The 15,191-nt window shown below is 36.0% G+C and overlaps 1 protein-coding gene across 2 annotated transcripts in view; it reads right to left on the reverse strand.

Moving 5' to 3' along the window:
* Positions 1–13,444, reverse strand: part of LOC149143555 (uncharacterized) — an 86,665-nt gene extending 73,221 nt beyond the window's left edge. Inside the window, exons 1-5 of one of the 2 annotated variants that reach the window (XR_016264817.1) lie at positions 11,348–13,444; positions 10,928–11,120; positions 10,477–10,602; positions 10,288–10,388; positions 10,128–10,203 (exon numbers count right to left, since the gene is read on the reverse strand). The gene's annotated coding sequence lies outside the window, so the exon portion shown is untranslated. Of the gene's footprint in view, positions 1–10,127; positions 10,204–10,287; positions 10,389–10,476; positions 10,603–10,828; positions 11,121–11,347 lie in introns of both variants that reach the window. The other variant, XM_089449588.1, reaches the window with a different exon arrangement.
* Between the last annotated feature and the right edge of the window lie 1,747 nt (positions 13,445–15,191).

Here is a 15,191-nt window from a genome sequence, read left to right on the forward strand (position 1 = left end):
CTCTAAAGCCTTGAATAGAGGGCACCTCTATTTTGAATTCTACCTCTTTCTCCATCCATGTTTCAAGAAAGATATGCCAAAAATCTGTGAATGACTTAATAGATCTGATAGGAAAACCTTCAATCCATCTTCTACATTTGCCTTGAAACGAATCAAAGAACAATCTGATGAAGACATCTTTCTTTTTAACTCTAAGAATTTCCACAAATGTTTTAAAATTTTCTATATGTTCTAGAGTCAAAGTCAGATCTTCCCCATTGAATTTAGGGCCATTACTCAAAATGTATGCATCCTTTGGTAATTGATTAGGAAAACCAGGAAGATTAGAAAAATCAATACATTAATACCTTGCACAAATAGAAGCAACAACTGAGTCCTTCATTTAGCCAGTGTAGCCACCATCAGCACTTTGAAACTCGGGATTTTGAACAATGGAGTCGCCAGTTAGATGATTTTAGCCTTCGTATGTGTCTGACTGTTGTCCACCATCAACAACCAGATCTGCAACTTGAACGATCTTTTCCAGAGAAGATCTATCACCTCGTCCCCGGCAACGGCGCCAATATGTTATCACTCAGAATTAGCCTCAAGGCTGAGAAAAGGCAATTCCGAGGTAACCACAGACCAAGCTTTAGGTTTCGCATCTAGCCCTGCCAGACCAGAGAGGGCTCTCTCTTTGCCAACAAGATATGGCTACAATAAATGAAATTTTAGGCTAGCTATGGAGTGCGGGATTTGTTTGAAAGGTTTTGGGTCGAAACAGGAACAATTGGGCTATGGGGTCGATGCCAGTTTCTGCCGGCATACTTGGGGCAAAGTAAGTGCCATGTTCAGCCAGATAAAGATTGTGAATGTAAGAAGAATAAGGGAGAAAGCCCGCTACCCTGCAAGCATCAAACAAGGGATGGATCTGCAGCAACAACTTTAGACGAAAGAGAAACACGAGGTTGCTAAACAGAGCATCTAGCACAGGATGAATTCTGCAAAGAGAACCATTACATCTAACAGCAAAATCATCATGAAATAAGCATCATTACAGATGAATTCCTAACACATCTCTTAGATAATGCTGTAACAAAATTAGCAGAAAAAACAAAGCATGGAAATGAATTTACAAGAAAAACATGCTGCACATTAAACACCATAATGGATCCCAGATCTAAAGGGCAGAAACTGCTTCATTAAAATAATATTCAAGAAAAACTTTACACAATCCCAAGCAACCCCTCTCTGCTGCCAAAATCCAAACCTTACACTCTGAAATTCATAAAATATATACAATTTGCTCATCCCTGTACTAAGGGATTTGAGCTCAACCATCTTCTTCAAAATATAATCAGTGACATTAAATTTGGGCCAAATTTCTGAAATTAGGTGTCAAAGATGAACTCGTATCCTCTGAACCATAGCACTTGTTACAAAACTGAACGAGATTTTTGTATATAAGGTCATGTTGGAGAAAAACCTCTCTCAGATTTTGGAAATTCGTTTCCAGTTTCTCGAAATCCGTGCCGCTAAATCATCTCTAAAACAGAAAATCATTAAAAATTTAAATCTGTAAAAATGAGCTGTAAAAATCTAGTCAAATATTCCAATTCACGACACATGTGAATAAACTGAAAGAGGTTTTTGTTATATGGCTCGTGGTTAGCAAAAACCTCTTTGGGTTTCTCAAAATTACTTTCCATCTCTTGTAAAATGGCACCGCACTAAAATGACTAAAACAATAAAATAACTGCAAAATTTGTTTTGTTTTAATGTAGACTTCAAATATCATTGTATATCTCCCACATAGTAACACTTGTGCATAAAATGAAGGAGGTTTTTGTTATTTGGTATGTGATGGACAAAAACCTCTTTCACTTTTGTAAAATTCCTGTCCAAACTGATTTTGTAGTAAACTTGTCCCTATGTGCAGCAACTGACCTCAAAACATGCATAACCAAGAATCAATCATTCATTTCGATCATATCTTCTGATTCGGGAGTCGGTCTTGGGAGTGTGATATACTGTTGGAAAGCTTTTCCCGCGCTGCTTCTGATGAACATGCTTATGTGATTTGCACTAAAACTCATGTGCAAAACAGGCTGCGAAAATTGGAACTAACACTAGACACAAAAGGGCTTGTAGTTCAACATGTCCACCAACGATACCCCAAGAAATTAAACAAGATGAAGCTTTGAATAGAAATTTGGTGCTAACACATTGGTCAAGGTGATGGTAGTTGAAGAAAGGGCCATTTGAAAGGAATATATACATTTCATCTAGGAATTCTTGAAGCAAAGGCACCTAAGGATCAGATCTTGGCATGGATAGTAAAAGATAAATGCATTTTTTTTATCATGGCCCTTGCCAGCAAGCCAGAGCCACCTTATGGGGATGCACCCACCCTACTCCCTTGGGTTTTGACCTCGTGGCATAGCTCATGTGTCTAACTAGACTTTGCCAATCCATCTACACCCTCAAGGAACTAATGGTTTGTGTTCAAATGGTTAGAATCTTTTAGGCAGTGGTCTTTGATAGGTAAACCAATGATAATACAGAATAAAGGTCTTGGTAGAACCCTCTGCTAGGCACCAATGTAATTATGTGTAATTGTGATACAATTTTTTTCGCCCACTAAAAATGAACATGCTACAACATGCAATGAGTAGAAAAAGATAAAGAGGAAGATTACCCATTGAGAAGCTTGCAATTGCTGGGAGTTAAAATGTTGACATACTTTGTAGCCATGACGAACCAAAGGAAACACATCACAAATACCTTTGCAATGGGTAAGACTGCAAACGTTAGCATTTTAAAGATGGATTCCGAGTCGTTCCAAATTTTTTAGAATCATTGCTGGAAGAAATCCTTACAATATAAAAATAAAATTTATTTGTTTTCATATCAGCTTTGCTCGTAACTCCTTACTTCATGTTAATATCCTTCAGTCCAATCTAAACACTCCTTGTCTAAATTCCACTAAAAGCTTAGACAGATCCACATAATGGTTTCAGCTTCCAGCAGTCGCGATTACAAACAATCATCAACCGCGCCAAAATGAAAATAAAACATATTTTCTCAACAACAGACCAAAGCGGAGCCTGTAATCACCAAACTTATATAGAAGGATATTCATTTATTTAAAAGAAAAAATAGTAAGCAAAAAGTAGTGTAACTCATGTAGGACACAATCCAGTCCAAGTTGATATAGTTGAAAAGTTATCAAACTCATGCAACAACTATATCTTGAAATAGGTGCTAGAATTACAAGGGATCTAGGTATCTTGAAAATTCAATGCCTCAATAATCACAATTTTATCAATAAATTTGCATGCAAACTGTTGATGCACAAAAATATATCCAAATGAAATTTGCTCCAAAAACCATTCAGTGTTAATAAATTTTACTATCCTTCAACTATCTACCGAATATCTGAAATGAATGAAGAACATAGCACTCTGTTTGATACAAATAGAAGCACAATTATGAATATTCTATAGGCAACCAATCTAATATGCTCTAGATTCTGATGTAGTCTCTAAACAATTTTTATACATTTTGAGAAGATATTGTCAAAGACAGTGACTAGAAAACTTGGTCAGGGGCCCAATAATGTCTACTCATAATGCAACTAAGAGTTAAACTGCAAATGAAACCTGTCACGCAATGTAGCATTATTTTACAAAGTTGTTCATGATGGGCTACTCAAGAAGGCTAAATCACGAGATTACTTGTCTGAAGAGCAACCATCTATTTGTAGATTTTGCATAATGCATGGAACTATGAAACAATGATATAAGTACACACATAATGGCTACAATTTTTATTCACTTTCTACACTTTTTATTTTCCTCTTCAATTACATAGATTATCAATTCCATAAGTTTAGAGACTTAGCATATGCAGATTAGAACCTTGCCTCTTCAAAGGCACAAGCAAAAAATTCTTACCAAATGTTAGAATATGCATACAAAAAGATAAGTAATAATCCACATGTGAAGCAGATTATCTTACCATTCAATCATGCTTTGTAGTGTCACAGATCTTCCCAATTTTGTGAAAATCAGACATAGTAGAAATAAACTAAAAACAAAGTACACAAAAAACAACAAAGTTTGTCAAGAAAGAAAAGAAAATTAAAAATAGTCAAAACAAGAGCACATATAGACATGCATCCACAACTTGATACAATTTGCCACCAAACTAAACCCTTTCCTAGAGAGGTACCTCCTGAGAGTTGGTTCATACTAAATCTTGATGGGGCAGTTAAGGTCCAAGCAGGAAGATCTGGGAATAATGAGGTAATAATGCATCACAATGATAGTATCATTTTTTCTTTCTCCATTGGCATATCAAACAAAAGCTGAATTTGAGGCTCCAATTCAAAGACTAACATAAGTACTGAATAAGGAAATGATACACTCAATATTGAAAGAGACTTTACCCTCCAGTAGTTAGGTTTTAGAAAAATGGGGTATCAGAGATTGGAGTATTCAAGATCCCTCAAAGGAAATTAGGTGTATTGTTGCAAAGATTATTTTAATAAGGTTTTGCTATGTAACAAGATGGTACAATAAAATGAGGAACCAGATATGTAACTACTGAGATCATTTGGGACTAAAGAAAATTTAAGTGAGAATTCATACTACTCCATGTTGAAAGAAAATAAGGGAATGTGCGACACATGTGGATGTATGTGAATACCGGCACCTCTAGTCATGTTAAGTTAGGGCTCTCTTATTTAAGGCAAAAGGCCTACTTTCCTCCACCAACCATAATAAATTGCATAGGAAGCACAGTTATCATTGTTTTAGGCGGAGGAAAAATATTGTTGCCTATCTCTATTTTCCTAGCCTATCTTGAAAAGAACAGCAAAAGAAATCTAAAATATGTATAGTGCAGTCATTGATCTAGTTTGAAACATAGTGTATAGAGGAAACCACTTTTAGTGGTTTTTTAGACTGTTTCTAGACACAAAGGGGCTTGTAGTTCTACATGTCTGTCAATGATACCCCAAGAAATTAAACAAGATGAAGCTTTGAATAGAAATTTGGTGCTAACACATTGGTCAAGGTGATGGTAGTTGAAGAAAGGGCCATTTGAAAGGAAACTATACATTTCATCTAGGAATTCTTGAAGCAAAGGCACCTAGGAATCAGATCTTGGCATGGATAGTCAAAGATAAATGCAATTTTTTTATCATGGCCCTTTCCAGCAAGCCAGAGCCACCTTATGGGGATGCACCCACCCTAATCCCTTGGGCTTTGACCTCGTGGCATAGCTCATGTGTCTAACTAGACTTTGCCTATCCATCTACACCCTCAAGGAACTAATGGTTTGTGTTCAAATGGTTAGAATCTTTTAAGCAGTGATATTTGATAGGTAAACCAGTGATAATATGGAATAAAGGTCTTGGTAGAACCCTCCGTTGGGCACCAATGTAATTATGTGTAATTGTGATACAAATTTTTTATTTCCCCCACTAAAAATGAACATGCTACAACATGCAATGAGTAGAAAATGATAAAGAGGAAGAGTACCCATTGAGAAGCGGATTTAAAATGTTGACATACTTTGTAGCCATGACGAACCAAAGGAAACACATCACAAATACCTTTGCAATGGGTAAGACTGCAAACGTTAGCGTTTTAAAGATGGATTCTGAGTCATTCCAAATTTTTTAGAATCATTGCTAGAAGAAATCCTTACAATATAAAAATAAAATTTATTTGTTTTCATATCATCTTTGCTCGTAACTCCTTACTTCATGTTAATCTCCTTCAATCCAATCCAAACACTCCTTGTCTAATTTCCACTCAAAGCTGAGATAGATCCACAAAATGGTCTCAGCGTCCAGCAGTCGCGATTACAAACATTCATCAACCGCGCCAAAATAAAAATAAAATATATTTTCTCAACAACAGACTAGAGCGGAACCTATAATCACCAAACTTATATAGAAGGATATTCATTTATTTAAGAGAAGAAATAGTAAGCAAAAAGTAGTGTAACTCATGTAGGACACAATCCAGTCCAAGTTAATATAGTTGAAACGTTATCAAACTCATGCAACAACTATATCTTGAAATAGGTGCTAGAATTACAAGGGATCTACGTATCTTGAAAATTCAGTGCTTCAATAATCACAATTTTATCAATAAATTTGCATGCAAACTGTTGATGCACAAAAATATATCCAAATGAAATTTGCTCCAAAAACCATTCAATGTTAATAAATTTTACTATGCTTCAACTATCTGCCGAATATCTAAAATGAATGAAGAACATAGCACTTTGTTTGATACAAATAGAAGCACAATTATGAATATTCTATAGGCAACCAATCTAATATGCTCTAGATTCTGATGTAGTCTCTAAACAATTTTTATACATTTTGAGAAGATACTGTCAAACACAATAACTAGAAAACTTGGCTAGGGGCCCAACAATGTCTACTCATAATGCAACTAAGAGTTAAACTTCAAATGAAGCCTGTCACGCAACATAGAATTATTTTACAAAGTTGTTCATGATGGGCTACTCAAGAAGGCAAAATCACGAGATTGCTTGTCTGAAGAGCAACCATCTATTTGTAGATTTTGCATAATGCATGGAACTCTGAAACAATGATATATAAGTACACACAATGGCTACAATTTTTATTCACATTCTACACTTTTTATTTTCCTCTTCAATTACAAAGATTATCAATTCCATAAGTTTAAAGACTTAGCATATGCAGATCAGAACTTTGCCTCTTCAAAGGGACAAGCAAAAAATTCTCACCAAATGTTAGAATAGGCATACAAAAAGATAAGTAATAATCCACATGTGAAAATCAGACATAGTAGAAATAAACTAAAAACAAAGTACACAAAAAAACAACAAAGTTTGTCAAGAAAAAAAAGAAAATTAAAAATAGTCAAAACAAGAGCACATATAGACATGCATCCACAACTTGATACAATTTGCCACCAAACTAAACCCCTTACCTAGAGAGGTACCTCCTAAGAGTTGGTTCATACTAAATCTTGATGGGGCAGTTAGGGTCCAAGCAGGAAGATCTGGGAATAATGAGGTAATAATGCATCACAATGATAGTATCATTTTTGCTTTCTCCATTGGCATATCAAACAAACGCTGAATTTGAGGCTCCAATTCAGGGACTAACTTAAGTACTGAATAAGGAAATGATACACTCAATATTGAAAGAGACTTTACCCTCGAGTAGTTGGGTTTTAGATAAATGGGGTATCAAAGATTGGAGTATTCAATATCTCTCAAAGGAAATTAGGTGTCTTGTTGCAAAGATTATTTTAATAATTTTTTCCTATGTAACAACATGGTACAATAAAATGAGGAACCAGATTTGTAAATACTAAGATCATTTGGGACTAAAGCAAATTTAAGTGAGAATTCATACCACTCCATGTTGAAAGAAAATAAGGGAATGTATGACACATGTGGATGTATGGGAATACTGGCACCTCTAGTCATGTTAAATATACAATTCCTTCAAACTTGTTAGCTCACCAAGCCATGGTGGCATCACATCCATGATACAGCTGCCAGGAAGAGATTGTATCATGTGAGGTGGCCTAAGGTTATAAAAGGTGGAGAAAACAACAAGATAATGTAGGGGATTGACAATGAATGGAGTTGAACAAAGAGGATTGGCATAATGAAGCTAAGGTTTTTAAGAACATTGAGTTTAAATGGAAAATTCTACTGAAGCTCATAAAGGATAATGATGCAAAATTCACAAATGGAAAAATCATAGACCTGGAGGACAACATAACAGATGACAACCTGAATATTAATAATAGACTGAACCATTTCAATGTTCACCAAGGTATTGGCAATTCAACTATCTAAGAGAGTCGAGGGGGTATAGCAAACATCAGAGCTAGAATCTTCAGTAATGATAGATGAGAGCCAAGGTTTCAGGCCATTGTATTCGCAACCAAAATATGAAGAGGTTTCTTCATTTTTAAATTTAATTACAGGATTATTGTTCTTTGAACTTTGATGAGTTTTGCCTCATATGTTTTAGAAATTACAATAGAACCTAACTTCATACAAGGTGTTTTGCTTTTTCAAAATGGAACTGGATCCTTTATCTCCTTTTCATTTTTATTTTGGTTATTGGGTGCAATTTGACACTATGGTTTTCTGCGAATTATTAAGTGTTATAGTTAATTTTTAGGATTATCCATGAGTCTAGTCTAATGGACCATGTTTGGCACTACCCAAAATAATTCCACAAAATTACTAAAAAGGAGGGGAGTGAAAGGAAAAATTGATTCTCTGCGTGCCCTAAAGTCTAGGCAGCCCACAACATCCAAAAGCTCACCATTGTTGGAGACTCCAACAACACAATTCAACACATCCAAGTGCGCTCTTCTCCCTCAAATGCCAATTTGAATTCAGTGTTCCAGCGAATTCATGTAGCTCTTCCATCATTTCCTCGATTCTCATTTTTTCATAACCTTTAGATAAACAATAATCAAGTTGATTTCCAAGCCAATTTGGCTCTACAAGCAAAAGAAGGTGATTTAACTGTCAATGGATGTTGCTCCACCCTCTTGAACCCTTCATGGCTCTCTCCTCATTCTTTGCCTCTTCCCATGGCTCACACATGGATACCCTTCATAACCCTTGCTCCATGTGCTTCTATTATCTCCTATCAAGTGTGATTACCTTGTCCCATTATAGTCTCCCCCCTATACCTTTCTCATGCATTCCTTTGGCTCTTCATTGGATTTTCTCAATAATGGAGGATCCCTTAGTTTGAATGTGCCATCATTTTAGAATGAGGCCCCCCTAGTTTAGATGTGCCGTCATTTTAGAATGAGAGCTTCTAACCTAATGGGAAAGACAATTATGGCACCCTTCAAAAGTTAGTGTCTTGTTGTTTCCCCACGACATCCTCTATTTTGGCTCTTGCCCCCTCCAGGAAATCAAAGCTTCTCCCTTGTCATTGATCTCCCTACATTTTCTGAAGGCCTCCTCTCTGCCACCTTAGGTCTCATGGCTCACCAAGCTAAGATAGTCTGAGTCAGCCCAACAACATTAGGCTGGTGACTTCAAAGACCTCAAGTCCTCCCATTGCCTTCTTCAAATCTGGATTTCAAGCTTGGAGTCCTAGATCGAGACGCTGTTAGACATTCCCATTCAACACCTACATCTTATCCACCACGTTCATGACAAATTTTAGGCTCTCAACTCAAAGGCCTCTAGGTTGTGTGACTAGCAGAAATTCAAAAACATTCTCCTCTAGCTCACTCCAAAACAACTTCTTCAACCTCTGCAACTTCGTTCCTCCCTGACTTAAAACACTCCCGCTAAAAGGGAATTCCAGGATGACAATACAGCTCAACGGTTTTCTCCAATCTCAGGTCCTAAATGAAGTGCATTGTAATTTTTAATCTACGCATATACTACAAGGATTATACTGTAAATCTTTTTTTGATAACTTGTACTAGCATAGAAGAGTGGAAAATTAACAGGGGCTCCCAAGTTTACTGCAACATATGTTAAGGCTGACCTAGTCAATCTAAGGTGGCTCCATAAGCCCCCATGGGGAGGGCATGCTATTTCTTGAGATGTTTATAAATACACACTTAAGTGTCATTTGTAAATAATCAATGTGAGCCGTTTTTCTCTCTAAAAGTGTATCCTGCAGGCACCATATACTATTGCACCCTCTCGCTATCTTGGTGTGACATTTGTGATCAGTTATCTCTATATAGCACTCTTATGGTATTTTACTCTAGTGCATCTATGGTTCACAACTAGTGCACTTGCTCACTCTTTATCAAGTGTTGTTTTCTCCTTTCTTATTGCAAGTTTTAGGGTTTGTTAGTGGTTCCTCTCAATCCTTGCTTTCTCTTGTGATGTCACAATTTTCATGGTCAAAATATGTCTTCCATCTTCCCCACATTTTTGCCATTGCAATGATTCCAACTGAAGTTGTGCAAACTGTTGATCCCCAACCATCTATAGGCATTTAATTTTCAATCGGGTTAACATAAAACAGAATGCAATTATAAAGTATCATACAACCAGCACATTTTGCACATACTATAATAATAATAAACATACATGTCAAACTATTTATATGCTAGCATGGAGTAAATTACCTCAATAGTTTGGGAACAAGGGGCCGCTTGCCTTTGAGCACAATTACAAGAAATTCTAGCTTCTTTTGCCAGATTCCTGATCCACCAAAATTTGATAAATCTGACAGTCGATTGTTCAAATTATGAAGTTTAACATTTGAACCATACTTATGATAAATACCTGGCGCAGATCAAGTTTCATCGATATCATTCCGAATGTTGAAACCCGCCGAATAAGGTCAACCACCGTCCATCAGCGAGGATATCTAACCCACATGATTGCTGCAGAAAACGAACTAAATTAATGATGCACATTTCACCGCGGCAGGAAAAGCAGATGCTCACTCCAAACAGAGAATTTTAGAAATACCATTGATTCATAGCAAAGCATCAGAGGTTCTAAAAGTTGTGCTGAATTTTCATAGTACTGATTAGGGTCATAATCACAGGGAATGCTCTCCAAGATCTCTTCAATCCGCCTACGTGTAATGATAAGCTATAAGCACAAGTGTATAAACAGACGCACATTAGATATGAAACATTTGAAAGGAGAACAAGGTACGATTCAAATTTTAACGTTAATCCTAACTACGATAAATTCAATTCAAAACATTAGCTGATCTAAACAAACATAAAAACATCCAAACATAGATGCCCCAAGATATTGGACAAAATGAACATATTCTTTGCAAACAAGAAACAGAACCAATGGAGTAACAAACCTTTTCCCTTACATCACCAAGGACAATTCTATAAGGAGCAAAATCTGGGCGTTGTGTAATGCTTGGATTAAGAATTTTATCAAAGATGGATTTACCCACATTAAATTCTGATGTTTTCTTTCGAGGACTGGAAAAACCAAAATCTGCTGTGTACTACTGGCAGAAGGAGTTCCAGTCCCTGACCCAGTTGAAGATGCATTTGTAGAAACATTAATTGTTCTGACATTTACATCCAGCTTTCCATCTTCATACTTCTCTGAATTTCTTGAAAGGGAACTCTTCAGCAGTGTCACTGAGCTCTCAGCATTGTGACCAGACAAAATGGCAACAAAAGATCATTCTCTTAAGTTACAAATTGCAATATTCAGTATTTGAAAATTCAGCATTTGCATCTTGACGCATGAAAAAAAGTCTTCAACTTTTTGAGAAAACATTATGGAGAACAACATACTATATTTGTTTTTACTATTAATATCTGAAAAATTAATGATGAATTATTTTGAATTCTGTCTAATTTACCTCAAAGAAATCACTGTGATCTGTCACTGGGAACTCTAAGATGGGTGGCTGGGATTCTCCGTCATTGCATTCTATACAAGAAAGTAGAGGAAAAGAATGAACATGAGGCATGTCACATGACATTTGCACAGAAAAATTGTGTTGAACAAGGTATCAGCGGCAACTCTCTAATAGATGGCTCTTTACCTGAAATAAGTTTTCAGGCCAACATTACAAGCAATAGCAAAAAATTTCCAAGCAAATTCACTGTAAAGAAAATAAATGATCTATACTGCACAAAAACAGAGAATATAGCAGATTCCAGAATAAACCCAAAGATAATGGAAAATAAGGAAATATTCATCGTGTCCACAAAAATTATATGAAAATAGTAAATACACAATGATAGAGAGAAACACACTGCTTACATGGGCTTCACACCATCTGCCCCAGAAAGATAAATGGGGGCACTCTGCCACCCAACAAGGAAGACATAATGCCTTCTGGAATACCCATCAATATCAAACATATGATAGTCAAATGGTCTGCCCTTTCATAATTTTAAAAAGATATATTTCCAGCAAATTCCTTGTTTTATTTTCAATTTAATTTGCAGAATGTTTACGAGAAAAGATCTTGAAGGAATTTGTCAGAAATAGTATTGAATATTGAAAAAGGGATATTACAGTGGTGTCAGAGCTGCTTTCCTACCAGCCTGAGGTGATTGATTAGCAGTGGAAGATTTATCTTTTGTTTCCGGAATGTGAAATTTCAACAGGATTGAAACACTAGCTCCCAATTTATTGTGTATTTCCAGAGGCTGAGTTCATTATCTATCTGCCAAATTTGTTGTATTTGCACAAGCCAAGTTCGAGGGTCCAGAAGAGCCAAATTTGTGAGGGACTAGAAAGGCTATGAGCGATTAGCAGGTCACGGAACATATGAATGGGACAGTCCAAATTTTCCAGCACCACTCTTTTATAATATGTGATGCTTTGTGTTTCTCCTCTGTGTCAATCTACAGAATATATTTCTCTACCCTTTTTTTAACAGTTTGTAAGATAGTTGGTTTTTTGATGTAAATATTTCGGTTACAAAGGTCAGCCGTTGATTTTTATTCACTGCTAGATAGGACTTATTATGAACAGATCAGTATATATCAGTTCTGCTCCCACGTTGTGTGGACATAACAATTTTGATGTTTGATCTTAGGGTGGTTTTTATCACACACAAATTATTTGGAGGTCATACTACTCACGGCTTTGGCCATTGACAGATGGTTTTTTTTGCTGCATGTATTGTAACTTTTTGTCCCGATTTTTTCTTTGGAAAAAAATAAAAAAGATTGTTTTCCTTGATCTGCAATTTAGGCACATAACTCTTAATATAACTATTCTAATAAATTGAAGTATACAACCCTAGCATCAACATAAACGAGGGTAACAACTCTTTTGCTAAGTCAATCCTGGCATTTAACAAATTTCAAACCATATCATTAATGAATTTCAAAACCTAGCAATAAAACATTTAAAGACTTCAAAGCCTTTCCATTAAGCCAACTAATTACTCAAAAGGCCAAAACTGTTACACTAAACATAAAATCAAAAAAACAATACAGATGTTCTACTAAACTAGCAATGGACCTAAAACGTCTAGATTCGCTATTCATAACCCCGATTAACATAAATAAGATGGAATTTTGATGCGAACGAATAACTTATGATATAAGTGATCGCCAAAGAAGAAACCCTGGCCACCGCAAAGGAGACCTTGACGCTCCTCACTCTGTGTTTGTGACAGGACCCTTCACGCTCACAATGCCCGGTGACTCGACGATGACATCGTAGATGAAGCTGAAGACCACCCAGAAATAGGTGGCCAAGATGAGGGAGAAGACAATCATCGTTGAGGGCAGCGAAAAGGATGGCACCTTCAGGCGCATGCGGGGTACTCTGAGAGCACTATAAGGAAGCTTTAGGATGAGAAGCAAGGGATCCATTGAATATGGCGAAGATAAGTCTATGCTTGATGATGTCGACCTCTGGTGATGAACAGGAACCCCTGTCGACATTTTTCCAGCGACGGCATTTTGCTCAGAGATGAAATTAGTGACCAAATTGAGGATGAATATTTAAGCTATGAATATTTAAGCTTTTGTTTTCCCTCCGTCACTTGGGTTTTTGGTGTGACCCTAAGGTATCAGTTACCCAACCTTTAGTTAGCCCGAAACAATGTTGCAAGAATAATGAATCCGCTACTATAACACACAAACAAAATTCATCACTCCAATAATGTAAGACTGAATTAAATTTTGATTAAAACTTATCGACAAAGATACATTTCGATAGCTTTTTATAAATGGGTTAATATAATAGTCTGAAATAAACATTATCCCATAAAAAATTGAAAAAGTGCATCCTCGTCGAAGCATGAGATACTTTCGATTTACTTCTAAATTTTATTGGAACTTTGATCATACTATGATTTCTACTAGAATTTTGGAGAAATCAATTGTTACTATGACTTCAACTTAATTTAAATCAATATTATTTTTATTTTTTTTTAATTCTAGAAACTAATTATTGGCCACTGTTCATTTTAAATAAATGTTATTATGTACTTAAACTAGCATCTAAGGGTTTAGTTTTGATAGTGGTGGTTCAAGCTTACATACATGTTAGCTAACCCTAATAATATTATTTTGGAACAAGTTTATAAATTGATTCAATTGGTCTCATTTTTATGTTAATAATTCAATCACCTAAATATTGGTAGTGAGATTGAAAATGGGGTTGTTCTTTAATGTTCATGAAACATGAGCCTAATATGTATTGCATGTGGCTTTATTTTAACCTTATCCTTGATCGTTATTTGAAAAAATTATTTTGTCAAAAGAAAAACCTAGGTCTCCTTGTGGTGAACCCTATGAAAATCGATGGTAAGGCCATAGAGAGTCTTTTTTGTATAATCACTAATGATGGGGGACATACTTGTAAATAGAATATTAATATACTTGAGAGTTTAGAACTCATGGTGCTCCCATTGTAGATGAATTAAAACCCTAAAACATGTGTTCTAGTTTTGTCCCTTGGCCAAATCTACATGGGCTTTGGCAAAGTCTTTGGGTTGCTAGTGACCCTTGCTAATATTAGATGGAATGCAATCTTGTTAGGAAAACATCTTCCTGAGGCCACAAAGTTTCATTCTTCTTGGATTGTTGTTCATGTTGTAGTGTTTTTCTTTTTGTGAAAGAAATGCAACGAAACCTTATTTTATGATAAAGAGCCTTCGTAAACTTTCTCGTGGTATGATGGCACACTAATTTGTATGAAACTACACTTGTAGATTATAATGCAAGTGCAAAGGATTTAGATAAAAGGGGTGTCTTTTTAGCAACTACTAGAATTATAGGGTGTTGCCCCTTGCAACATGAGTAAGGAGCCCCTTGGCCCTTTCGCCACCTAGTCAAACTATTCTTAATGTGGTGATAATAGGTCGTGTCACATGGTTAGTGGACATATTTGTTAAAGGAAGAGACACAAACACAACTAGCCTCATTCTTTAGTGAATAAAAACAAATTCTTGAGTATTGTGTCGAGCACTTTTTTAGGCATTGAAGACTCATAAGACATGATCCTTTGGTTATTATTGGAGTCTAATCGAAGGGGTAAGGCACAAAATTGAGTTTCCATGTTAGTGTAAGACATACATCCAATAGTTAGGTGCCAGGGTGTTCCAACGCGTGCTAGGAAGTGTTAGGGAGTGTCAGGGAAACAAAAGGGAGAACTAGGTCAAATTAATGCATGGAAATGAATGAATAACAGTTTGTGACAAGAAGTGTCACTGAGTTCCAAGTGTGCTAAGG

This window comes from Pinus tabuliformis, chromosome X (assembly GCF_031772625.1).
Source record: "Pinus tabuliformis cultivar Carrire ecotype Pingquan chromosome X, CPIR1, whole genome shotgun sequence".
Lineage (NCBI taxonomy): Eukaryota > Viridiplantae > Streptophyta > Pinopsida > Pinales > Pinaceae > Pinus > Pinus tabuliformis.